The sequence below is a fragment of the Aulonocara stuartgranti genome (assembly GCF_965226115.1).
Source record: "Aulonocara stuartgranti genome assembly, chromosome: 3".
Taxonomy (NCBI): domain Eukaryota; kingdom Metazoa; phylum Chordata; class Actinopteri; order Cichliformes; family Cichlidae; genus Aulonocara; species Aulonocara stuartgranti.
In genome coordinates this window covers 73,003,669-73,028,637 of record NC_138941.1, presented here as the reverse complement: position 1 = coordinate 73,028,637, position 24,969 = coordinate 73,003,669, and the positions used below count along the sequence as shown (strand labels likewise).

General features: G+C 40.2%; 1 protein-coding gene across 1 annotated transcript in view; it reads left to right on the top strand.

The window, feature by feature from the left end:
• Positions 1-2,373: 2,373 nt before the first annotated feature.
• The window catches only part of LOC309703685 (stress-associated endoplasmic reticulum protein 1), a 157,608-nt gene continuing 135,012 nt past the window's right edge, over positions 2,374-24,969 (top strand). The window contains exon 1 of the mRNA XM_082528636.1: positions 2,374-2,391. The gene's annotated coding sequence lies outside the window, so the exon portion shown is untranslated. The remainder of the gene's footprint in view (positions 2,392-24,969) is intronic.

The following is a 24,969-nucleotide window of genomic DNA, read 5'->3' as shown; positions in this document are numbered from 1 at the left end:
AAAAAAAAAAAAAAAATGACAAAGGATGAACTGAAGCTCTGCCATCACGTAATGTCGCATACTGCTGTTTCTGATGTCATTTAAAAAAAAAAAAAAAAAAAAAAAGGATAAGTGTGTGCACCACCTCCCCCTGTTTTACAACCCTGGGCCTAATGTCCCCATTGATGAGCAGCTGATCCCATTTAGTTGTGAAACATATTGCTTCACGTGTAAATGTGTTGTGTCTTTCCACTCACTCCACTTGATTATAACTGATTTATTTTTTTATAACATTTTATAAAAAAAAAAAAAAAAACGAGAAGCACATTAATTCATAAATGTGATCTAACAAAGGGAAAGGGAAAAAATTAACCATCTTGCTGTTCATATGGCTTGTAATTGGGATGAAGTAAACATCTGTTGAGTAATTTAACATAAAATTGTTTGATAGTGTTAATTTGGAAAGCCAAAACTCTAGCGGGTCCACCAGACCCATGAACACTGGCTGAGTAACAAAAATATGAACACCACACAAGGGTTAAAGATAAAAAGGCCCAGTTTGCATAGAAAATCTTATTTACTCATTTTTGTTGTTTGAGCTTAGTTGTTGTTTGAGCTTAGTTGTTGTTGTTTTGGAGGCAAATTGAATGCAATAGTTTGATCAGTTATACTTTGAGGATCTGTTTGGGTTTAAGTGATGGGAAATGTCTGTATTTGTTGAGTATCTATAATCATTTACTCACAAATCAATAAATCTGAGTTTGTAATTCCTGGCATTTCAAAGCAAGTCAGTCCAATATTACATTACAAAATATCAAATTTATTTATTTTTTTTATATAAAAGATTGCACATGCACACCCACACAATAATTTGTAACCATCAATATAGGCTGATAATTCTTATCATAAAGCTAGCACACAGTTGCAGACTTTTAAACAATATGGTCTTCAAGACACCATGGGGAAAGCTTAAACTGTTTGATTATAAATTTAAATGTACAAAAAAGGCAGTCTGAAAATCAAGTATAAACATTTAAAAACAATTTAACAAATGGACAAAGTACAAAAAGAGCAACAGTCACTCAAAATGAAGAGAAGCAATGTCTGAGGAAGTGGTTCGTAAATAGGAAAAAGGTGTTCATCAGTTTACTGCATGCTGTAAGAAATAAACTGTGTGAAAATAGAAATGCAGGGAAACATCCATTAATCACAGCTGAGCCGTTTGTTTCTGACTCACATTCAATGAGGCTTCAGGTGTAAATACCTCAGAAGTGTTTGTGAGTTCAGTAGAAGCAGACCCAGTCGACCATCATGGCCTCCACAGCACTACACAATGCAACAGAAAGGCCTTCATCATCTGCTGAACCACCTCTGAACCACGACGCTCTCCCTGCATCTAAAAGCTGTTAGTCAGGATGAGATGCTGCTGTGATCGCTCACAATTTACCTGTGAGACCTTTGTAAATATTGTCTTTGTTTCTGGAGGAAACACCTTTAGTCTGTTTGTATTTGGAGTGCAGATCTGGGCGTCCATCACTTTAACCTGCACACGTTTAGTTATTGAGTGTAGTTGATGTTTGGCAGCATTTTATAAGTGACAGTTCATGAACGGTGAAGGAACAGAGGACGCCTGACCATCCTACCTGTGTCAGTAAGAAGACTTTCATCACAACTTCACAACTTAACACAACTGAAAGCTGAATTCAGTGTTGCATAGTTTACTAACAGTGTGTGCTGACACTGAAGTTAGCAGTTTGTTTCCTAAGAGCTGCTGGGACAAACCACAGTGAGCGGCTACAGAGTTTAGTTAAGGTGGTTCTAACATGTGACCTGTTGAATTATTTACAGGGATTTATTTTTCATTTAAAGCATCATTTGTGAAGTTTTTATGAAGTTTACTTCTTTTATGTTCTTTGTGTAATGTTTAGATTTTCTTCTCTTGTGTTTTAACTCTTCAGGTCTCCTGTAACAGAGATGTAAACCACCGTTTTCTGATGCTGCTGCACTGTGACATAAACACGGCCACTTTATTAGGCACACCTTGCTGGCTGCAGGTTATAACCCCTGCTGGAAACATCCCCACAGATTTGGATCCTTATTGCCATGACAGCACCACACAGCTGCTCCAGATGCTGCAGGATGCTGGTCAGGGCTCTAACAGTGAAACTTTACTGAAAGTAAGAAACCTGAGAGGAAATAAACTTTGACTTTAGTAAGCTGAGCTCTGAAGCTGTGATGGAGCTCAGTCGGTGTGAAGGCGGCTGCTGTGTAACAAGTGTTTGTCTGAGGTGCTGCGACTGATCGTGGTCATGTTTATTTAAAGAAGTCGGTGATGAAGCAGGCTGTGCAGTCCGAGCTCTTCATCAGTTAACAGTCCTCCAGAGCTGCTGCAGGGAGCTGACTGTCCTCCAGGTGGCGCTAAGTGAACAAAGTCCAAAGAAATAAACTTTTTGAAACCTAAATAAAATGTAAATAAACTTTATAGATACATTTAAAAACAGCCATTCTGTGACTTTACACACTCACACATTCAGTAAAAGGACTAAATGTTGTAGTCCCTGATAATGCTTTAAATGGCGAGAATCTTGAGACTTGGCTGTTATCAATTAATCAATCTTTATTTATAAAGCACTTTTCATACAACAATGTAGCACAAAGTGCTTTACATGGTTAAAAGCAGCCCACCCCACCCTCCACACTCTCATTAACATAAACAATCATACATACATACACACACACACACACACAACCCCCCCCCCCCCCCCCCCCCCACACACACACACACACACACTTAAGAAGTAAAATTGGGCTGGGCACACATGAGCCAGGTGAGGAAACACTATAACAGGGATCCGTCTGCACCGGGAGCCGGTCACAGACTGCAGCCTCCAGGCTGGGCACACAGCAGGAGGGAGGCAAAGAAGCCCCCCAGCCAGGCTGAGAAGACCCGCAGAGCCCCAGCAGCCACGGTCGATCACAGCCCCTGTGCAGAGAGCCCCCTCCGAGGAAACACTGGAGATATGACACAATAAGAATATATACAGGATAAAAAGATAAAATAAGAATGGGATACAGTATAAATATGAATAAAGTAAGAAGATAAAAAATGAATAAGGATAAAATCAATAAATATTAGGTAAAACCTAAATTAATAATATAAATAGAATAACAGGATAGAATAAATAAGCATAAAATAAATAAACGTTAGGTAAAAGCTAAATTAAAAATGAGGAAAGGCAGCCCAGATGCTTTAACAGCAGCCTCAACTTTCGGTCTTGTACCCAAGCTAATCTGATGTTTTTGGGGGGATTAGAGATCTGATCTAGATTATCATATTAAGATTTGGGACACTGTGACAGAGCTGACGCCTGATTGGAGCAGCACAGAGTTGGTCTTCTGGCTGTGGATTGGTTCGTCAGGATTTCCTCCTTTACAGGTTTAAAAACAATCTCTGTTTTTACATTTTTTGACCTCCTTCTTGTGTCTAAAGGTGAAGCAGCACCAGCCTCCTCTGATCCTCATGTTGTAGCTCTGTGTGTCCAGCAGGGGGCAGAACATCTCCAACCTGTGCCAGCAGCTCTCACTGTGAGCTCAGACGTTTGTGGACACTCAGTTTGTTTGAACATAGTAAATAATCAGAGCTTCTCACACTGTTTATGGGGACACCACCTGCCCGAGGGTGTACTGTGTCAGAGAGGTGGTGTATGCTGCTGGGTGTAGTCTCTCTGCTGGTTCACAGTTTTTACTGAGGAGCTGTGTTCATGTCAGGAAGGTTTAGTCTCATCACTGTGGTGCAGTTTGGTTTATTCTGTTTCTGAGTGTTTGTAGGATCAGTCTCTGCAGGTCACCTGATACCTGGCAGTGAAGTGTTTATAAATCAGCTCCATCAGATTTAATCCAACAGAATAACATGTAAAACACTCCAGGGCTTTTAATCTGAAACTTTCCCTACAGCTGTCTGGAGTTTTAGATTAAAATTTTCTGGGATTGCCAGACTGTCCACATCATGTGTCCTACCAAAAATTTCATCTATCATAACTTTCATCCACAAACATCCCCTGACATTAAACCCAAATATGTCAGAGTCTGCAGTGTGATTATTTAATGTGGTCTGGAAAAGCTGCCAATGTTGCATTTAGCTCAGATTTGAGTATTTTTGTCACGAAACACTGTGTGGCAGGCAAAGGCAAGGACTCAAAATGCAGGATTCACAGACTCGAGGGATGAACTCAAAATCACAGCTTTATTGGCTGGCAGGGAAAAAGCATACAAACTAAACTGAAGAATAACAAACTAAAACTCAAAGGGAGCCACAGGGAGATCCACACAGCAAGCGGGACGACGCGACACTGACTCAGACAAACACAGGGTTTAAATACACTGGGAAGTAACGAGGGGAATGAGACACAGAAGGAGAGCACAGCTGGGGGAAATCAGAACTGACCAGACAAGGAAGCATAATCTGAACACACTGAGATCAGACTCGGACTTTCAAAAATAAAACAGGAAACACAAACACAAAGACAGACTCAGAGACACGGGCTTAACACAGAGACCTGACTACACTACAGGGGATACAAAGGCAGGGACGACGGAAAACAGAGGGAGCACAGAATAAACACTGGGAAACCAAAACACAAACTGTCATAATTCATAATATCAAAAATAAGAGTACAAAAATCAAAAACACTGGGTCACCGACCCAGAACCATGACAATTTTACTCTGTATGTATGTGTGTGTGTTAGAGAGAGAGAGAGATATTTTTAGGTAACTTACCGGGTTACTGCACATGCTCACACCTTTTCAGCATAACAGGTGCAGTTTAATGTATTACTAACTAAAGAAGAGATGGCGCCAGTGTGCTCGGTAGGCCGTCCTCCTCCTACCTCATCTTACCCTCATCTCTGTTTTCGCACTTTTTATTTTGACATTTGTGTTCTTTTTATTCTTGTCTTGGTTTCGTTCCTCTCTGAGAACATTGCTTTAATCACATATGATCGGCTAACTTTGGTAAATCTCCGGCCACCTCTCTTCCACGAACCGGAGCTACACTTGGACTTGTGTAGCTCTTGTGCCACGTACCTGCCCGTCTACGAGAACCTTCTGCCTACCTCCACCTTCCCTGTTTGAGAGGCGCTCCAGGAAGTGTGGTAAGCAACTCCTCTCTCTTCCTGGACATGCAATTTCTATTCACCTCCCACCGCCGGCCATCCTTCAAACTGCTCAGCCATCGCTGAATCTGCCCTCTTAGACTTCAATTTTATCCGACTTTTCCAGTGGTGTACTCGCCGCTTCGGACCTGGATTGGGACCTCAGGGACTCGTGCTCAACGCAGGCACCTAAGCATGCTGAGACGTTCTTTTCAGCTCACTGAGACTTTCGGGCAAGGGTGGAGGCATAGCCATGGTTTTAAAAAAAAACTTAAACTTCGGCGACTGCCTTCTCCTACTTTCTCTAGCTTTGAGGCTCAATTATTGGAACTGACTGGTCCCACTATGTTCTCTGCGCTGTGATTTATCGGCCACCCAAGTACAGATAGTCTTTTATTTCTGAATTTGCGGATTTTCTAGGTTATCTGTTTTTAAATTATGACGTGTTCTTATTTCTGGTGATTTTAATATACATATCTCCCCTAAGTGTCACGGTTCGGCATGGCAAACCGTGGCGGATGTGGGGAAGGAGGACCCAGGCGCGGTGCTCTATGTACAAGCAGTGTGTTTATTTACAGTAGGGGAGACCGGGGATAGTTGTAACGTGGGTCAGTTGTAACACTTCCAATTTCTCCAATCAGGGCTAAGTTTCAAATGATGTGACTCATCCTGTGCATGCCCAATTCAGCTCTGCTATCACATGTGAAAAATCAGCACATTTTGTCAAACACAGACAATTTAACATGAAAAAAAGTAATTTGTATGCCAAAAAGTAAGTTTTTCTACTTTATTTCAATTTGTAATAGCATCATCTGCTTTGCAGTTAAACTCATCAAACTTAAATTATGTTATTTGTATGTCTGTGGGGATATATTCTGTGTAGGTCTTTAGTGCTAATGTTTTAGCCGTTGGCTGTAATGTTAGCTAGTTCATGGCTATAGGAGTCTGGGTCAGTTGTAACAGCAACAGTCTGGGTTAGTTGTAACAATAATGCAGATGTTACAACTTGCCACACTATTACTTTAACTTATATTAAACAAGTTGGGGCAACGACATCAGCAGAGAGAGGTTCACTGGTCACTTTTGTATATGTGGTTAATGCCATTGGCAACACAATTCCTCCACTGTTTGTGTTCCCACACATACATTATGCAGACCACTGTGTCAGAGATGGACCAGTAGGAAGTACTGGTAGTGGAAATAAATCAGGATGGGTGCAAGAAACAGATTTCCTCATCTTTCTGAAGCACTTTGCAAACCACACCAAGGTAAGCCATGATAAAAAGTAATGGAATTGCGATGCTGGTGAACAACTACATTTTTCCAGCTTCATTGTTATGTTCAAAATTGGTGCAAGAGTTGTAGGTTATAATGCCCACTGAGCCAATGAGGCCAAACTCAAGGAAGACCAACCAAAATTAATGAAATATTCAGTTGCAGAAAATTCCATAATTTGTCTTTTTTGGGGGGGTTGGAATATGTTCAAAAGCTAGATTTCTGCATTCTGTCACACACACACATAGCTGCATAAATGGATGTAAGTGCATTCATGTGTTGAATAAACAAAGATTACATGTTAATATTTTGTTAGTACCCTTATTTCATTGTGTTACATTTCACCCCAGGATATGTTACAACTAACCCAGTCTATGGGGTTAATTGTAACATTTCACTCTTTGTGTTTGAGGCCATACCATGCAATGGGTAATTGTGCTGCAGAGAAAATAGCTGCACTATTTAATAGCCGAGACATGTAAATACTTTGCATTACATTTTGAATCCACTACCTTAAAAGAGCTTCAATTTACAGACAGAAATGTCAAAAATGTTACAACTATCCCCGGTCTCCCCCTACATTGAACAGATGTGACTGGTTTCCAATCTACTCAATATTTTTAAGTGTAAAAGTGTTGCCTCAAAAATTTTAAGTAAATGTCAGTTTTAGTTTTTAGAGTGTAGCCAAAAACGGATACAAAATTAAAACAGTGATTCAATAAATCTAAATTATTTTTTAAGTAACATCTTTTAAAATGAATGCTGGTATTGTGGTATGAATAGGTAAAGATTTTCTCTCTGTTCTTGTAGTTGATGTGTTAATACATGCATTGTTTAAAGACTGTAAATGTAATCTGATTACTGAATGACATCAGTCAGTCTCTGTGTGTTTATAGAATATATTTCAAATGTTTAAGACATTAATATTACTGACCTGAGAGCAGCAGGATGAGCAGTAAACAGATTTCTGCCATTCTTTGCTTCTGTATAACAGAAATAATCATCATATTTTTATTGTACCATAATTATTATCAAAGATGTTTGTTTAAGGTTTCTTATCTCCAGTCTAAGTTTCTTAGTATATAGTTTATATCCATCCATTCGCTTCCGCTTATTCTTTTCAGGGTCGCGGGGGGCGCTGGAGCCTATCCCAGCTGTCATAGGGCGAGAGGCGGGGTACACCCTGGACAGGTCGCCAGTCTGTCGCAGGGCCAACACATAGAGACAGACAACCATTCACACTCACAGTCACTCGCACATTCACACCTAGTGGCAATTTGAATTATCCAATTAACCTATCCCCACAAGTTGTGGGGATATAGTTTATATACATATACAAAATACAATACATTTTGAATATTTAAAATCTATTATGTCTTTTGAAAATGGTTTAAATAACAATAATAATTTACAACCTCTAGAATAATGTTTAGAATATAAACATATACAAGAATATAAGTTTGGAATTGATGATGCATATCCTACCTGACAGCTTATCTTCTCCTCTGTTGACTGAAGCTGACTTTTAAGAAGGTCTTTGTTTCTTCTTTTCATATATTTTACTGTCAAATGAGGAAACCAGAAGGTAGTGACCTCTCTGTAGAAACACACTTTTATCTAAACTATTATTGTATGTTCTGAGCTCTGATCAAAGGCAAAACCAGTTTACTGATTATCACTTTACCTTCTCTAATTGGAGATCTTACAAAAATTGCTGAACATGAAAATGTTTCATTTTGCTTCAGACTCAATATGTAAATGTTTGATATCGTCAAGTTGGCGTTTTTGTAATTTTCAAAAAAGTAACAAGTGGACTTGTTAGATTTGTTCTATAAAACCTTTGGGGTTTTCTCAGGTTACTGAGTTTATACAGTCATTAAAGGGTTGGACAGTGGCACCAAAGTATTAAACTTTTATTTAACATTTAACTGTGATATATTGACCAACAAGCATTTTATAATGCTCATGTTTCAAGAGTTTTTTGGCAATAAAACAAAACATTGTTCTTGAAGTGTTGTCCCTCCTAAAACGAAATATAATGGTATTTTTGGCCATGTGACCATACCAATGCATCTTTAAAACCAGGAATTCAGTAAATGACGTGCCTTGATGCTTAAAGAAACATAAACAAGGTTACACAAAGATTATTCTGCTTCACCAACATGCAAATCATTAGGAAAATCAAGCAGAAGTAGATAAAAACAAAAAAGCAAATAAGCTCAGATGCGGTTCTTGGAACAGACGTAGTTGTTAGTAGAAACAAGTGGAGAAGGATTATGGAGTCTCTGCTTTCCGTTTGCCTTCATTATTCAGGGCGCTGGACAGTTTATTTGAAAACCTCGGGGATGGGAATGCTTTACGACTCTAAAGTCTAACCTCTGAATTTGGTTGAGAGAAGAGAGAGAATCAGTGAGTGTGATGCAGCCCTACAGAAAGCTGACATTTGGGCCGTTTTTTACCTTGTGTTTTGTTTCAAGGTTCAAGGTTCAAGGTTCTTTATTTGTCACATGCATAGTTATACAAGTATAACACACAGTGAAATGTAGCCTGACACGCTCCTCGACATGTGCAAAAATTGGGGGGGGGGGGGGGGGGGTTGTTTTCTGGGTTTTTTTGCCCTGCTTGGGATTACCGTAATGACCCTAATGATACTGAAGGCTTTCAAAATTAGAGCACAGTCACTTCGAAAGCAAAAACCTCTGCTTTTGTTTTTTCTTTTCGGCTCCAAAATCCAAATATACAAGACAGGACAAGAGAAATGTAAAAGTCTTTTTTTTTCAAAGTTAAAAATCAAATGAATAAAACTAGAATGTTTAATGCTGAGCAAACCGATTTGGATAATGACTTTAATAGATGCGAAACCAGCAAGAAAGAACCGAGGTAGACTTTGGTCAGACCTACTGTGGATCATCATTAATAATTTTCCTGTAATACATGTAGAGTTACGTGTGTGCCCAAAAAAACACTATAAATACATCAATGCATTTAACAAGAACCACATTCAATATGCAATATAAGGAGTTTATTATAGTTGCCTGTCCAGTACATTCGAGGTGGCTGTAGCTCAGGAAGTTGGCGGTTTAATCGCTGGCTGCTCCGTCACTGACGCATCTTTCATAGCGTGAATGTTAGAAAACTTAATTATCATTGTCCTGTATTTTTATCAAACTTATTTTTTACAATGTGGTTTATAAGTGATTTATGTCATTAGCTTATAACTGAGACTAAGTTGAAGTTAAAAGACAAAAAATACAAAGAATAATAAATAAATATGTTCCATCCATCCGTTTGCTTCCTCTTATCCTCTTCAGGGTAGCAGAGGTCGCTGGAGCCTATCCCAGCTGTCACAGGGCGAAAGGCGTGGTACACCCTGGACAGGTCGCCAGTCTGTTCCTAACACACAGAGACAACCATTCGTACTCACATTCACTCCTACATTCACGCCTATGGGCAATGTAGATTGATCAATTAACGTATAAGTGCAAGTCTTTGGACTGTAGGAGGAAGCCGGAGTACCAGGGGAGACGGGGAGAACATGCAAAGTGTTTTCGTAGACAGTCAGTCATAAAGCGCTGTACACAGTGACACATGATACACAGTAATATGAGATTGAATGCAACCTGTCCTGTACAGATGTGTTCATGTGTTCTGATTAAATGGCGGATTTCTCCACATGCAAGACAAAGACATTCCTGCTTCTGTAACAATAAATTGAACCACATATTTGTTTTGAATTTGAAAATTTAATCTAACCTTTCTGTCGCGTTCAGGTGAAATAATTACAACTTAAATACTGTGTTTTACATCTAATTGTCTCAAGGCCTTATGATATCCTCCACACTATGCACTTAAACATATAAAAGTGATGATCACCTCTTTTTGAGTGTTTTAATCAACTGTCACGGGGTTTGGGCAGGTAAGGGCAGCAGAGTATGGAGCTGATAATCCACAGAAGCACAGAAATCCAGGGAAGAACTGTGAGTCATTTTCCCAGGAGATAACAGGCTTTTTATGGTAAAAAATATTTTGTACTTGTAAATCAAATGCGTTGTTGTGAACTTTTTTATCCTTGCAAACCAAAATATCTGAAAGTTTTATGTTTGTGCATCTATAGATAAAAAGAAGTTACATTTTGTTTCTCAAGGCCTGATTAAATATACAAAGAAAAACCCTACGTGCAAGGGCGTAGATTTGGTTTTGGAATTGGTGGGGACGGATGATTCAACCACCGAACCCTGCCCTGTTTTTTCCCCCCCTTTTGTCTTTGCTCTTGATAACAAAAGGAGAAATATACTTGCCTACATATGCTATTCTAAATGCTTTTAAACCATTTAAAATTACAATTCATAGTTTTATTTGTGAAATATATAATGTTAAATGACTGACTAAGTATTTTAGGCTTTAGTTTACTTCAGCCATATTCCATATAAATCAGGTATCATACAAAAATAAAAATAGCTCCAAATACAGTCATCACAATAAAAGAATATGACTTTAAGGACTTAACATCATTACTTCAGTTATACTACACCAACATCTGTTATATTTTGGCACTAAGGGAACACTGAATGACCTGGTGGGTTTTGTCCATAAAACTACTCGTCTAAGATTACCACAAAGTAAAAGATCTCTCAGCAAAAGTATGCAACAGTTGCCCCGATCAAATCAGTGAGCTGGGACTTTTTATTCTTAACATGAACTACTGTTACAGCAACAGACATCAAACAACTCAATGTCCACTATGTGAAGCAGCCAAACACATGCCTGCTCCTCTCATTAACTGAGATAAACTGCTGGCATATTGGTTTTACATCTATACTGTCCAGTCTCTCCTGGTGGACATACAGCAGCATTGTTTAATCTCATTTGAGTCATTGTTGACCTTAGCCATGTTTTTAGTCTTCTGAGAGCACTGAAGCTTCTTTCAGCCTCAGTACATGCGTTTTATCCTCAGATTACAATTATTATTCTGTGCTTGATATGCCTCACCTTTGGCCCACTCCACACTTGTTTGTTAGTTTGTTTGCTTGTTTTAATCAATTATAAATCATGCTTTTTATTTGTTTTTGTTTCTAATGTCTCTGTAAAGTATCGTGTTGTTGAATTGTGCTATACAAATAAACTTACCTTGCCTCCTCCATACCTGCTTCATGCCCTGGAGGACGGGGCTGTGGCCCCCCCACACCCTCTAGCAGATCATTACATGAAGGAGCCTTTTAAAAACAAGCGCGTCCATGCTCACAGGTGTACACACGGGTGATCACACCCACAAACTACACCCTTTTTGGCTCCTACCTCAAAGCACACTGTGTTTTGTTGATCTTATGTGCTGCACAATAATGTTTAATATTTAGTATTTACTGTTATAGTCACATAGATCATCGGGATGTTGTTTATTCTATTACTCTCGTTTTCTCTGCTTGTGTCACGGCCAGGCGGATCAGCTGCACGCTGATCAGCCCTCTGTTTCTCTCTCTCTTCCTCTTCTCTCTCGCCGGGGCGGAACTCACTGTGGGCCCACGCCCTCGGGAAATGAGACACCTGGGTCTCATTAAGGGGAGCAGCATTTAAGCCAGGAGGTGACTGCTGTTCGTCGCTGGATCGTTGTCTACCACGCGTTAGTGAAGTCAAGCTACAGCAAGTTTAGTTAAGAGTGTTTTCCTCTGTGCGTCGTCCTTAACCCTGTCTCCCTGTCTACAGAGCTTCCTGGATTTTTCCCCGTGTGTTTCCCGTGTGGCAGTGTCGGAGTGTGAGCCTGTGATCGTGTGAGTGGATATTCTGAAGAACGCGTGCTTTCCCCTGGACTTCCTTGGAGACCCCTTCTCCCCCCACTCAGCTGTATATAACACCCCCCCCACACACACACACACACATTCTTGTATATACACCTGGTGACTTGTAAATAAACCCTTCTTGTGAGCATCAGAACTGGAGTCCTGCGCTTGTTTTCTTTTTTCTTTCTCAACAGGTGATCCAGGTGATTGATATATGTCTTTCTATGTCTCTTCTCCGCTGTTTTTCCCCCCTCTTCCTTTCTCCATTTTCTTTTCCTGATTCAAGTCTGTCCTGTATTCAGCAAGTGAAAATAAAAATAAATAAAATAAACAATAAAAGGTGAATCAAATGGACCATCGCCATCGACCGTCTCAGTGTCACCATTACCCTGGATGCTGAACCCCTTATGGCTGGCCCTTAACCTTTCACTGCTGTGGGATGCAGATCATGTTAAGCAGTGGTCCAAATGCTGAGACACGGAGACAAATCTAAATCTAGGTGTTTATTAAGGCTGATCGATAACCATAAAAACCAAACTGTAAATGGACAGTAAGACTTGATTTTTAGATTAAAATGTGTGGTCAAAGGTTTAAATCATGAGCTAAAAAGGTGGATAAGTTCAGAGTTTAAATGTTCAGTGGGTCTGAGGTCTGGTGACCGTGGAGAACAGTCAGCACAGTTAGTCTTCAGGTGGGTTTTCAAAGCTTTGAGGTGTGTGTGATCATCATCTGCAGCTTTGATCCACTGTGCTGTTGCTCTCTCTGCTTACAGCAGAAATGCTGTTTATTACCATTAAATGTGATTAAACATAAAATATTAAAATTGAAGAAGATGTGATGAAGGAATTTTTGCTTAAAAAACAAAAATATTGTTCATCATGAGTTTTCTGGGGCTCTTTGTTGGTTTAATTAAGCCACAGCCAGAAGCTCTTGTGGTGGGGTTGGGTGGACTGTCCCGGGCTCTGTGGGGCCAGGCGGCGCTGCTGTTCTGGGCCCCGGTCCGGATGGGCCTGGGCCCCCTTTCCCTGGTGGGTGGCAGAGTATGGGGGTGCCTACTGGGGTCAGCGGGGGAGCTGACCCCAGGGAGGGGTCACTTGCCTCTCCCTTCCTTCCCTCCCCATCTCCAGCTGCCTCCCTCCTCCCGCTCCACTACAATCACCCACACATGCAGGGCCTTGGAGTAGGGGTATGTCAGCAGGGTGCAGAGGAGGCTACCCCCCCCCCCCCCCTCCCCCCCGGTCCCCTTCTGGCTGCCTCTGCCTCAATTTTATCCCACAACTTAGACATTCACATTACTCACACCCTCATTAAACATACATATAGGATCTTGGGGGTGGGCACGCAACACGGACTCCAAAAGACCATCAGGGTGTACACCTCACCCCTGGCATCGTTGCCCACCTCTCAGTTTTAAATACACGTAGACATTGAGGGCTAGCAGGAGGGACTATGCGCTTACCTGCTGCTGTCTGGCAGGTAGCTCCATGCCCTCCTGGGTTTTAAATGCACCTTAGAACACACATGCATCAACACTACAATGAGCGGGTGGAGGGAGGTTTGGAGTCTTCTCTCACCCCCGTTCTCTGCGACCTGCTGGAGCGGGGGGGCTAGGAGGAGGAGTTGGCCATCCAACTGCGGTCTGGAGTGTGGGGCCTCCCTGCTGCTGTGGAGTCAGGGCGGTCTGCCTCTCCCCACCGCAGGGAAAAGGGTAACACCACCTGGGTCTGGGTGCAGTTCCCCCCTCCAGGGGCAAGGGTACCTAGACCCGGTTGGTAGAGTACGCTTGGGGAGTGTGATCGCGTATACAGCGTCTCTTTATGTCTGTCTCCACGTTGGTTGAGTGTGGAGTAAGTGCATATGAGAGCATGAGGGTGGGAATGGATGTTTGTGTCTGTGTGTGCCTGTATGTTTGTGTCTATATGTCAGGTTGGGTATCAGACGCCACCTCTCTGGGGACATCTCAGGCCCTCCAAGGTTTGGAGGCCTATCTCCCCCCACCACTTCCCCTGCTGGTGGCGGACTCCCTCAGACATCGGTGCGTTAGTGGTTCTTTATGTCCGGTGGTGGGCGCCCAGGTACACACCGGCTCATTCCTTGGTGGCTGCTTATCGGGGCCTGGAGTCTGGGGCTCGCTCGGGCCCCTTCGGGGGTGGGGTGCCCTCGGCCTCTCGGTCACTCTGGCGCAGCTGGCTGCCGGTGGAGCGCGTCACTGCAACCCCCCCTGGCTTCTGCTCCGCGGCTGCTGAGTGAGCCCTCATCTGGGACTCTCCTCAGCTCTTTCTGGGACAGTGGTGCAGCTGCCCCTCTGTTGGTCTTCCTTGGTCTCTTGTGTTCTGGGGGCCTCTGGATGTCTGGAGTCTTGATCTCCTTCCAGATCCCTCAGGTCATCTGGATCCGGTCTTTTATCAGTTCCCAGAGTCAGAACCAGACACGGAGAAGCTGCATTCAGCTTTTATGCTCCTTATATCTGGAACAAACTCCCAGAAAGCCTCAGATCAGCTGAAACACTCAGTTTATTTAAATGCAGGTTGAAGACTCACCTGTTCTCAGCTGCATTTAAATAAAGCACCAAAACTGCACTTAAGCTTAAATTTCAAAACTTACATTTTAACTACTGATTTTACCTGTTTTGATTTTTGATTTTATATACTGTTTTGTTTGTTTGCTTGTTTTAATCTATTTTAAATCATGATTTTTATTTGTTTTTGTTTCTAATGTCTCTGTAAAGCACTTTGAATCACCTTGTTGTTGAATTGTGCTATACAAATAAACTTGCCTTGCCTCCTCCATCCCTGCTTCATGCCCTGGAGGACGGGGCTGTGGCCCCCCCACACCCTCTAGCAGATCATTACATGAAGCAACCTTTTAAAAACAAGCGCGTCCATGCTCACAGGTGTACACACGGGTGATCACACCCACAAACTACACCCTTTTTGGCTCCTACCTCAAAGCACACTGTGCGCTGTCGATCTTACGTGCTGCACAATAATGTTTGATATTTAGTATTTACTGTCATATTCCCATATATCATTGTGATGTTGTTTATTCTATTACTCTCGTTTTCTTCTGCTTGTTTTCTTTTTTCTTTCTCAACAGGTGATCCAGGTGATCGATATATGTTTTTTTTTTGTCGCTTCTCCGCTGTTTTTCCCCCTCTTCCTTTCTCCCTTTTCTTTTCCTGATTCAAGTCTGTCCAATATCTAGCAAGTGAAAATAAAAATAAATAAAATAAACAATAAAAGGTGAATCAAATGGACCATTACAGCAAGGCTGGGATGGTCAATTTGGTAAAGTAAATCCGTTGGGCATCTTTCTTTGCCTTTAGACAATAATTCTGATGCAAAAGAGCCAAACGGGACAGGCAACAAAAAAAAGTATCCCTGGGTAAGTTGCTCATTGGAGTATGAATGTCTGAATGTAGTTAGGAGGCACTAGGTATAGCAGAGACGAAAATACGACTCTAACCACCGAAGTGTGTCATAATAAGCAACATGCAGTGACACATGATACACAGGAATATGAGTGTGAATACAGCCTGTCATGTACAGATGTGCTCATGTGGTCTGGTTTAACAGCAGATTTCTCTACAAGTTCCTGCCTCTTTCACACAAGCAGTGGGCAAATATATATTTTTGGAATATTTCATCTTTAAAGTATGATGTGAGCCATGTGCTGATATCACTGCTTCTGTCCAGTCATCAGTGCCCTTCGATCTCTGATGAATAGTAGGATGTTCTAGCTTTACAGAGGGCTTTTTATAGAGCAACATTCTCTTTTTCCAGGCTAAATGAAGATCTTCTGCATTACTGAGACATCTTCAGCTTATGAATTATCTGCTTTAAGGTTCGTGAGTTATACCAGGGAGTGAAATTCCTATGATTTAAGGCGTTCTCCTTTAGAGGAGCCACAGTATCCAGTGCTGTACACAATGAAGATGAAACTGGCATGGTTCAGGATCAACTGACTCAGTATTTTGAGTTGTTTATAGTGTTGGGTCTTCAGTGTGTCAGCCTGTCATTCCCCCTGTGTTAAAGTCTCCCTCTCCTTTGTTTATCCCAGTTGCGTCTTTGTGTCTTGTCTCCATTTTCTGTCCTCCTTGGGTTTCATTCCATGTTTTCCCAGCCCGTCACGTGTGATGGGAAATTCGACTTAGCCCTCACATTTAGATTTATGTGGTTAGAATTTCACTGTATGTTTTTTGTGTAACCTTTTCATGCTTAGATAAGGTATGTGTATGTGTCAGTATGACCTCGTGAAATAAAAAACAGCTTAGCTAGGCCTAACAATGTTTCACTTTGTTATCTGCTAGCCGCTTTGCTCAGAAGGATGAAGCTCAGAGCCAGCGCCAGGTGCTGCCCTGGGAAAAGATAGTGGGAGTCTGTTCAGCAACAGCGGGGGTTGGACAAAAGACTGTTGTAACTGAAAGATACACAGAGTTTGTGCGATGTTATGAAAGGTGTGCTGCGATGCCCCAGGTCAGAGTGCTAATAACTTAGACCTGTGTTGTATTGATGTGTGTATCCCTTTTCCTGCGCACAGTAATAAATACCTTGACCACAGCTCTTTCCGTGTTGCAGACTATTTATAAAAATTCCACAACATATGTCTCTCTCCGTTTCTCTCTCGTGTCCTCACTCCCTCTTGTGTCTGCCTTTTCTCAACCCCTGTGTCAAGCTCCTGTTGTCACAGTCCAGGTTTCACCATGTTCCTGTTTTATTTTGACAGTCTTGTGTTTCCTGTGCAGTGTGTTTAGTTTTACTTCCCCTGTGGCGTTTTGTTCATTTGTCTCAGCTGTGTTTCTACTTCCATCATCACACTCGTATCTGTTTATTGTGTAAGCTGTCATTCATTTGTCATCAGGTATTACATACAGATACACATTACATACAGCAAAGAGGAAGAACCTGGATATAACAAAGTATTCTTCAAAGAAACCTGTAAGTCACTTAAAGTCAAAATCACTCATAAAATGTGTCCGTCATAATAACGTTACAGGCTATGCTAGGCTTTGGCCCACATCAGTCTAAAACTATATGTAACCATGAATAACGTGTTTTGGAAACTAACTGCACAACATGCAGCACTATTAGTTCTCTCAGTCTCAGAGCAGCGTTTCTAATTTTGATTGAAACTGTCAGAGAAAACGGCAGCTTTGAGCAGCCAGGATATTAGTTTACAGAGGCTGTTGAAATTATATGTCTAACGTTAAATGTTGGTGACACAATAATTTCATCCTAATGGCACTGACGAGATATATATATTCATAGGGTTTATTTCAGTCTGTGGGTTTTTTTATAGTAAAAAATACAACTAGGATTTTAAGTTCTTTGTGTGTCTTCAGATCAGTAATACTAATGCAGTATGTCAGTGAAAAAAACAACTAAATTCAGTTGAGCTGAAAAGATACCAAACAAGGCATTAATTAAATAAGTTAAATAAAATGAAACAATCTGAGGGGGAAATACAAATAATAAATAATACAAACATAAACTCAAAAGGAGTCAAACATGGCCGGTTGTATTTCAGACCTCAGTAGGTTCATCCAACAAATCATGAAAAATTCGGTTTAAATTTTTGTTCATGACAGTGCAGATTTCTGACATTTTGTGTGATTTAAGCTGTAATAATGTGATTATTTTCTAACAAAAAACAGTGAAACTTAAGTTAGACTTGTGTTTGTAAATGAACCGCCCCATGTTGTGTAGCTTTCTGGATTTTATACTTATTGGGCTACATATTTATTTGTTATACAGGCTATGCAGTACATAAGATCAAAACTCACATGTTTTATGTAACTAAAGTGTGTAATCATGTGGGCTACAGACAATAATTAAGTTATAGACTATATACAGTCTGTAACTTAATTATTGTCTGTAGCATGGGCTGTATATGAAAAACGTGTATACTTACTGCATTTGAATCATTTTAACCATATGTAACCACCTGCATATGTGTTTGGGGGGAAAAAAAGGCTTTGATTTTGCCACCCAATTCGATTTCTTTGCCACCCTAAGAAAACATCTCTAGATCCACCCCTGGAAGCAAGTGAATAAAGTCACCCAGTCACTAGCCGTGCCATTACCCAGCATACATCACTCCCTCCATAAATGCAATAAACCATACAAAAGTAATAGCCTATAATTAATGTATCTGCTGTTTCTCAGGTAGTTGCTTACATTATATAATTTATTGTGTTCAGTATACGTCACTACAATGCGATTTCGAAAATGTATAAATATACGGACAACAGGCTCTTCCGTGGCAATCTCTTGTCGTCAATAAACAACGTTTAGGGAGCTCGATAGGTGAAGCAGAGGAAGCCTGACCATGCGTCACACATTTGACGAGTTGGGAGAGAGAACATGTTGGACGAAGAGGCAGCTGTGCAGCTCAATACCATTTTCTTCTGTCTGTGATAAGATTGCTTTCAGAGCCCAAGCAAGGGGGAGGGTGCATCCAACCTCCTCGGCTGTAATTGGTCCAGCCCAGAATCGAACATGACGAATTGGCCAATCCACCGCCTTTCATTGTTTATACCGTTACAAAAGATCCCCCTTCCAAAAATCAAAAAACAAAAACACATCTGCCTATAAAAACAAAAATCACCATCGGCCCAGTGGAGACTGAATTTTTTGTCATTTGTCAGAGATGAACTTGCACACTTGCTTTATTTCTCTGGGATAGCCTACTCTGAGATGAAATGCCGGTTTGGCAGCATCTAGCGAGACGTCAAATGCTTTCAGTGGGAAGTAAACATCCAGACTGCCAACAGGTGTTGCACACAACAGCCGCTCTATCATGTGACGCACACTGCTTCGACTTGCTAAGGTCATGAGCCGGGTTACGCCATGTGGCAAGTTTTGTGAGGTGCTTTTGTGATACTTAATGGATTGGATTACATTTTATTTCTCCCCCGATATCCGATCCAATAATTTAGTTCAGGATCGGACTGATACATATCGGTATTGGTCCATCTCTAATATTAAGTATGATATTAATTATTATTAAATGTATGTTTGTGTGTAAAGTTACACATAATTATATATATTAAGTTGTCAGCAAATGGGTTGCAAATCCTGTTACTGCATTAAATATGACTGAAATGTACAAGACTAAAATTAATCAAACCCAGATAACAATACCTTTTGTTTGATCCTGATTATTTGATCATTTGTATTAACCACACTGATGGTGTAAACAGGAAGCAGTGGACTGATAGCTTCCACAGATAGAGAAAAACTCTGGGTGGATCTGGATCTGGTCCATACAGGTGTAGAAACACGTGTTGGTTATGGGCTACAGTCTAAATCTAATGTTTTTAATCTCTCATGGCTGTTTGTCCTATAGCAACAACTACAAGATTATGCATTTGTATTGTGAGAGGTAAGAAGTCAGTTACTGCAATCTACTAAAATCTAGGTGATGTCATTTAAGTCAGTGAGGGTTTATTTATTAAATATTACGTGCACACTGGGACTGGGCCAAAAAATACACAGAGATGCACCACCTTAAATTTACAGTGGGTTATTTTTTTTTTTTTACCACTGTGTGCAGCTATTGTGTGAGTTCATGACAGTACTTTGACATTTCACAGGATGTTTCCTACCAAAAAATGGTTTCTTTCTTATCGCAGGACTTTTATTTGTTCTTTTCTTGCCAAACAGCTCATTTAAGTGAGAGTCTGATTTGAATGTCGTCTGTGCTCGAGGCTGGAAGAGAGGTAACAGTCAATAAAACTGACATGTTGTGAAATGTTTCACCAGTAGGTGTCAGTAGACTGCAGTCAACTGGGATCTGTTTTCTTACCCCTCCGAATTCAACCACATAGTCCTATCATGTTTCTATTGGGCACCAGATCCAGATGCATGCGGAGGTTTTTCCACATCCGTGGAAGGCTTGTGTTTTTTAAACTGTCTTAGAAGTGGATGTGACTTTGCTGGACTCTGACACTCAGTGAATGAACTCATATAATGTGAAAAAATAATGAAACTTTGTCAGAGATAAAGTGGGATTTTATTATGACACATAAGCCTTACATTCAACCTGGGTTACAATAACATGTTTTTCATATATCTTTTAGCATGTGAACTATAAGCTGAAAAAAGTTTGAGATAAAAAAAAGAACAGTTTAAGCTCTTTATCAGTGACGTACAACAATGCATTTTTAAATCTGTTATATCTGTGACAGTTTATGTTCCTACAGATGTGGTAATCTCAAGTCGACCCTAAGATTTAACCCTTTAGAGCCGGTCGGAGCGGGCACGCTCTGTTTTGCGTAACTATTTTTAAATCCCGGTAGCACTGCAACCACGTAAGCTAGTGCAATAATTTTTGTTGCATATGAAACCGGAGGAGTTGTACTTACATCTTATGCCATCAGCTTGCCCTAGGTCATGGTTTCCTTCCACATATATCTTTGCAAAAAAACTGCATAAAAAGCACTTGCAGCAACAAAAACATAATATTCCAGAAACACGCTTTGCCGATCCGATCAGCTGTTCATAACACTTCCTACGTTGGAATAGACGTCAGCGCGAACTTTTGCATGTCCACCATTACTTGCTCGAAACCGGAAGTGATGTCATTTTCGCGGAAATGTAGTTTTTTTTTTACCATCAGGGCCTCAGGGCCTATACTGGTGTTTTTAAAAGTTATCTTTGACTTTATGACTTTCTGTGTCGTTTCTGGGATGCTTAGGACTCATATTGCACTGCTGGAAATAGTTTATTTTGATGCATATGCTGCTTTTTTGCAAATTTGCACTATGATATTTATTTTTGTTTTTCCTGCAGTATATAAAAATTGGTGTATTTCAAAAATAAAACTATGAAGACACTCAAAATAAATTTCCTGTGGTGGGAAACTATTTTGTGCAACTTTTTTGTATTTACAGTTTTGAGGGATACGCTTCTTAAACTTCTCTAACTAGAAATATATATTAAAAAAGCAAAAACGATTTTCAATTTTTTTGTAGTTTATTGCACTTTTTTGCAATTTATGTAATTACTATGCACTTAATGCAGACATATTATTAAAATCTGGGCTATAATTGTTGTATTGATGTATAGCAACTTGAAATGCTCCCAAAAATGGCTCTAAAACATGTAAAAATATAATATAAGCTCTGGCGGACTTGGGCTACATCCACACGTACACGGGTTTTTTTTTGAAAACTGAGATTTTCTGTTTTTGTTTTAAAAAATAATCCCGTCCACATGTAAAGGCAGAAATGAAGGAAAACGCTGCTAGGAACATGCCAAAGCATTTTTAAAAATCTCCGTTTTCAGTGACTAAAAACGCGGTTCTATGGTAGGTCTTAAAGGGTTAAGAGTTAGTTTTTTCTCTTCTGCTTATTTAAGGTTTTTTTTTTTTGTAGTGCTTTCATGATTGCCCTGGTTAACCTGTGGTTAACATCACAGTGGTATAAACTGTGAGTAATGCCTTAAGTTAAAGTCTGCAAACATACAGACGCACGAAAATATTCAAGAGAACTTTGTGAGACCTCAGGCATCCAGTTTTACTCTGAGACAACGTTCAACCTTCATGTCTGAGCAGGAACATTGGGATTTGACCTTTTACTGTCATTGATAAAAAGTTATATATTAAACACAATTGTAGTACAAAGCATAACTGCAACATGTGTATAAAATACTTCCCAGCACCAGTTTAACTAAACATGTATAAGTTTCTCTGGAGTTTTCAGTCAGCTGTCTTCTCTCAACCTTCCTGTTTCCACTACAGCTGCTCTTTTTTAGATTGTAGAAATCACATTCAGGCCTTTTACATTTGAAAACTTCTGATTTCAACATAAACCTCAACCTTACAGAGAGAGAAAAAAGGAAACAAAAAACTTGAGCATCAAAAATATTTATGGTCATGGATCTGGAACAATGTTACATGATTTATTACTCAGTGTAAAAATCCACAAAGTACTTATTCACTTAATAATAGAAAAATAGTCCCTATTTTCATGAGTTCACTCCAGCCAAGCTAATGAAACAAACCAAATTGTCAGTGTGGGCAAGATGTAAATGTTCTATAGTCAAATTATTGAATATGAAAAGGACCCGCACAAGGCAATAAAAACCCTCAAAACCCCATATTTCCATAATTTTTTAAATATGTATCTCTTGCTTTATATTACTTTCTGTATACCTGCCTACATCGATGCATCGTTTTCAATCAAATAGCTGTTTTATTACTTGAAATAAAAGAAACTGAACACGTAAAAACCCTTTAAATTATAACTAGAAGAAAGCTGAAAGCTACAAACACAAAAGTAGACAAACATGTTAACACAGGAGAAAATACAAGTCAAAAACTAAGATCACAACAGTAACTATGGCAACACCAGCACAAGCTTTACCCATCACCTGCTCTGCTTACTACAGTTAGGTCTCTGTGACTCTGTCTGCTCCTACAAAGTGGCAGTCAAGTTAAAATGACAGATACGAGGACATCCAGCATGCTTTGAAACTGCACTCCATTGAAAGCGATGAACCAAATTTCTATCAGATAAGGTTTGGGACTGTTATGGTCTCATTCATGGCTGTTACAGTTATTAAACAGCAGAAGTAGAAACAGGACATAAACAGTACAATGTTTTGTTGTCCCCCCTGACCTCCTCAAGCAGATCTCTGGCTCTCCTCACTTTCTTCTCCATCATTTGTGTAAGTCAGCAGAGGTTGCTGTCAGATGAAACAGAACTATGGATCCTAATAAACTGCACACAGACAAAGCCTGTGCAGTGACGTCCACAGAAGAACAGAGTCTAAAGTGTTGAAAGAGACGCTACAAAACAAAGCAAGAGACTAGAGCCTGTCAGGAAAACTAGTGAGTGGACCTCTGATTCAAGACTTTCTACCAAACTACAACTGCAGCTGAACAAATGAGCTGTTGGTGGAACTTTACACTCTGAAATATTGAAAGATTCAAAGGATGAGACAGCTCAGCACAGCATGTTATTAACTTCACACATGAAGTGGTTCAGTCCAGTCAGACTTCAGTTTTGCAGCCACCGTCCACATCCTGCTTCTTTGACTGGTCGTCACGGTAACTCTGGACTTTCCTCCAACGAATCCTGAAGTCTGTCAGTCCTTCTGACAGCATGAGGCCTGACAGCTGGACAAAATGTGCAGATGATGAAAAACATGAAGCATAGTTTGAACTTGTGTCAAGTTTGTGTTGGTGACTGAACTGCTGACCTGCTGTGAAACCTGCTGCTGGATCTCTGTGCTGTGCATGTCTGCCTCTGACTGAAGCTTCATTTTCACCACTGTTTGCTTTGTCACTGCTAAAAATGAACCACATATAACAACACAAACATTAGTGTTTTACATGATGACAGGATCTTACAGTGTTTGCATTCTGGACCTCACCTGTGAAACAGAAAAACCAGGCTGTGTTACCACAGTTCCAATGACTCCATTTCCCTGAGATTAAATGAATTGCTCCACAGTATTCAACTGAACCGTAGTTATCAGGCTGACCAGAGATCCAGTTAGTGAATGTGGAGGTTGTGTTGTCAGACCAGGAGGCCCAGGGATCCCTGTAGAGGCCAATCCACACATACTGAACCCCTGATCCATTCAAAGTGAGCGTGATGTTGGATTTCTCCTCTTTGCTTCTTATACTGGTCAGGTCTGTGTGGTATGTCCTGCAGTACGACTGAGCCGCTGACCAGGAGCGGCTCTCCTTCACTAAGATGTAACTTGTGTTTTTGGCTGTAAAAGATTAAAAGAAACAAAGAATTAAAAAAAAAAAAAACATGTTGTGAATATCATGAAATTTTAGGGTAACTATGGCAACAAATGTTTTTTCCTACCATTGTAACAGAGGAAAGGGTAAGAATCTCCACAGGGTCTATCATCCATCTGTGTTTGTCCCTGAAGAGCCACACAGTATTCATTTGCATTTGCACAGTTTGGTTGGCCGTTAGCCCAGATCAGAAACTCATGTGTACTGCCAACATAAAAAAGTTTTCCCTCCATGGACCACTTCCAGCTGTAACGATCATTATAGAGTCCTATCCAAGCCGCAACACTGATCCTTGGTGAAACTGAGAGAAGCAGTTGGTTGATGTTGCTGTTGTAGATGGTGACCAAGTCAGTGAAGTGTTCTCTGCAGTAACTCTGAGCTTCAGTCCAGGTCTTCAGCTGGTTCACAAAGTGGTATTCTCTGGAGTGGGGAGGAAGAGTGGAAAGTCCTCCTGAGAAAAATAAAAAGTTTTTTATTGTGGAAACTGGGCTGTTAGACAAACCACTGAAAAAGACTGAAAAGACAATATAAATAGTCATACTTAATGGAGGTTTATCAGAGGCAGAAAGTAAAAAGCAAAAATAATTTGTTATAGTTATATTACCTAGATTATTGAGATATTTTACTTTCTTATCTTACATTTTTACAGAGATTTCTGTCCTTTTAGTTTATATAATATTTAGTTTATCACATTTCTCCGTTCAACACATTTGATTGAAGTTTCTTTTTCATATCACTGCATAAAAGAAGGTCCTGCTGGTGAATGAGCTATATTTTTATATTTTTTATATTTTAATTCTATTTCTTTTTCTCTTCTCTGTACTCAAAATTAAGAAACCATTACAACTTTTTTGGAACGTCACCTTATTTTGTTTATTAAAACTATATATATATATATAAATTTAAAAAAAACACCCAGCACGCGGTTTATCCTTCAAGCTCTGGGAGCTTGAGGGTCCTGTGCAGTATCTTAGCTGTTCCCAGGACTGCACTCTTCTGGACAGAGATCTTCGATGCTGTTCCCGGGATCTG